General features: G+C 52.9%; 1 long non-coding RNA gene across 3 annotated transcripts in view; it reads right to left on the minus strand.

Moving 5' to 3' along the window:
* LOC138225106 (uncharacterized) overlaps nucleotides 1–888 on the minus strand; it is a 34,850-nt gene extending 33,962 nt beyond the window's left edge. The window contains exon 1 of one of the 3 annotated variants that reach the window (XR_011183686.1): nucleotides 89–888. This is a non-coding gene — a long non-coding RNA (uncharacterized lncRNA). The remainder of the gene's footprint in view (nucleotides 1–88) is intronic. The other 2 variants (XR_011183687.1, XR_011183684.1) reach the window with 2 other exon arrangements.
* Nucleotides 889–2,741: the final 1,853 nt, after the last annotated feature.

Raw genomic sequence — 2,741 nt, forward strand, 5'->3', positions numbered from 1 at the left:
TACCCCACACAGGTCTGTCAGTATAAGCATGAACACCTTTATTTGCTAGTAGAGTGGGTGTCTTTTACTGCCCCCAGTCTGGTCTAACCTCATGAGCAGTGCACTCACAGCTCTCTAGGTAGAGTCTGCTGGAGAGTGTCACTGCCCTGCGATGGGCTGGCGTCCTGTCCAGGCTGTGGTCCAGTCGAGAGCCCTGTGTCTGCGGGGCTGGGCTCCACTAAAGACTGAGCTGTTACTGAAAGCGGAGGTACGGTAAGAAAAGCCCCCACTTGGAACAACTGTCAACTCTTCTGTCAGAAATGTCCATTTTTCCAATAGGGATTCCTCTCAAGTAGAAAGGAAACACCTGCACTGAACTGAGACCTGTTTCATATCAAGTCTTTACAAATTACCAGAGAGACAGGCTGACAACACTGCAGATCCATCATCCGAACCACATGGACACATTTTAATCATGCTTGTAGAAATAATCTCTGTGTTTTTAAATAAGCTTCATACGAAGAGACACTGAAATAGGGACATGAGCACCTCAATTAGACCAAAGCACAGCATGTGACTGGTCAAATCCTGACTTCCCCCGGCTAAGCGCCATAAAACACACTGGAGAAACAGGGTTATCGCTGTCCAGTTGACATCTTTTAAAATCTGAAGATGATCTCCTCCCTGTGGCCGTCTGGAGCCCTGCAGGAGCCTTTCCTGCCTTTATTAACAGGGTCCCCCTGTACTGTCTGTCACACACCCCTAAACTCGTACAAGCTGTTTTTAAAAGTTTACCTCCAAGCAAGATTATTGACCCAAATGACTAACTTGTCCTTTGTATAGTTAAAACAACCTTCGAACAAAACAGTAAACATGTTACAATTAGTATTTAACACATAACAGGTGACTATATCCACAATTTATGTCAAATATTAGAAGTTATTTTGACTAACCTGTGACGCCCGACCTCAGCACAACAACCGGCCTGAGACGTTACACAGCTCACGCGCAAACGGGAATCTCGAGCAATGGGAGCGGCAAACCTGCGGGCCAATCACCGTCGCTTCTCTCCAGTGTAGCCGGGGCCCCCAGGCACCCGCTGACACAGCTGATTGGCTGCCTGCTGGTGCCAATCACTCACAGGCAGTTTTGAAAACCCTCGAGCTTGCGGCGAGGCGCGTCTGCCGCCACTCGCGGGGCGCTGCGTTCCCGCTCATTTCCACCCGTAATGACGTAATAACAGGGGTGACCTGTCCCTTCTCTCTCGCCTCAGGTCAGTTTGAAGAGGTTGGCCTCCCCGCGGACGGCACAGACGACGAGTTAGTGCTGCGCTTGGGCGGTTCGTGCCGATGCGTAGTGACCGCTGTGCTGCTCTGGTTCCCGGGATATAGCGCCTTGTTTTTTCGCGGGGGGAGAGAAGTCACTCCGCCCCCCCGACACACAACGGCGCAGGAGAACCGAACCGGTAATCAGGAGAGCGTGTCCGGCGGCCTTGACCGCAGGTAACCCCGCCAGGACTTTGGGGTAACACCCCTACTCTTTTCGAGAAACGCCCTGGGATTTTTAATGACCACAGAGAGTCAGAACCTCGGTTTTACGTCTCATCCGAAGGAGGGCGGCTTTTTACAGTCTAGTGTCCCCGCCACTATACTGGGGCATGAGGACCCACACAGACCGCAGGGTGAGCGCCCCCTGCTGGCCCCACTAACACCTCTTCCAGCAGCAGCCCGAGTTTCCCAGGAGTCTCCCATCCAGGTAGCTGGGAGCTGCGGGCTGGTAGAGCTACTTGCACCATATGAGCGCTGATTAAACGGCGAAACTGCCGCCTGTTTCTTGCAACACGACACGACTAGCAGCCTCCCGAAAGAAGTAGACCGGCGCCCTCTAGTGGCTACATATACTGCTACCAGTACCGCCCTGGACTGAAAACCACCAGCGCAAAGGAAAAGAGCCGATGAACTCAGTTCAGCCCGTATTTTTTTTAGAGCCGGCTTACCACTCTGCCCTTCCCTGTAATATCAGGACTACAGCCACTGGGCTGTGTCCCTGTTGAGTGACGCAGGAGTCCCGGGTTCGAGCCCCCGACAGTGCGGGTCCGACCTGATGCGGCAAGGGCGCCCGCCTGAACCCCTGTTGCGTTACAATATCTTACTTTTAAAACATACACCAATGTGTAGAGAAACGCATGTGGTGTGTCGCCACATGCGTGTCGCTAAGGAAAAACAATTGACACCTGAAGAAGGCTCCACGGCCGAAACGTTGTGTTCTCTTCTTCATTTTTTTAGCATGGAATAAACTTATTACTTGTTCCTTTGCAAGGAAAAACCATGCTTGGTGTGTTCAACCCTCCGAGGTGCAGTAACAGGTCTCCAGGCTCCAGGGCTGACGTGCCTGGAGGAACTCGGGGTCAGGGGGAGACGAGGGGGCACCTCAGCGCGGGGGCAGGAGACCGGACCACTGGCAGTCCACGCACAGCTCTATTGAATGCGTGCAGAAGGGTCCGCCTTTACGAGTTTAATGTTCAGCTGCGGACAGCGTGATTGCGCAACGATGCTGCCACCGTGCGGCCGTCGCTGGAACTTCCAGCACACGTCACTCAACAGCAACTTGAATTCCTGTCGGCTGTGAAATCAAGGACACATACAAACCTCACCCGGGATCACTCTTATCAGTGTACCAGACTGTTCTCCCCTCACACACACACCCAATCATCCCCCCTTCAAACACACACACTGCCCCCAACACGGACACCAACACACAGC

Source organism: Lepisosteus oculatus, chromosome 2 (assembly GCF_040954835.1).
Source record: "Lepisosteus oculatus isolate fLepOcu1 chromosome 2, fLepOcu1.hap2, whole genome shotgun sequence".
NCBI classification, from domain to species: Eukaryota; Metazoa; Chordata; class Actinopteri; order Semionotiformes; family Lepisosteidae; genus Lepisosteus; species Lepisosteus oculatus.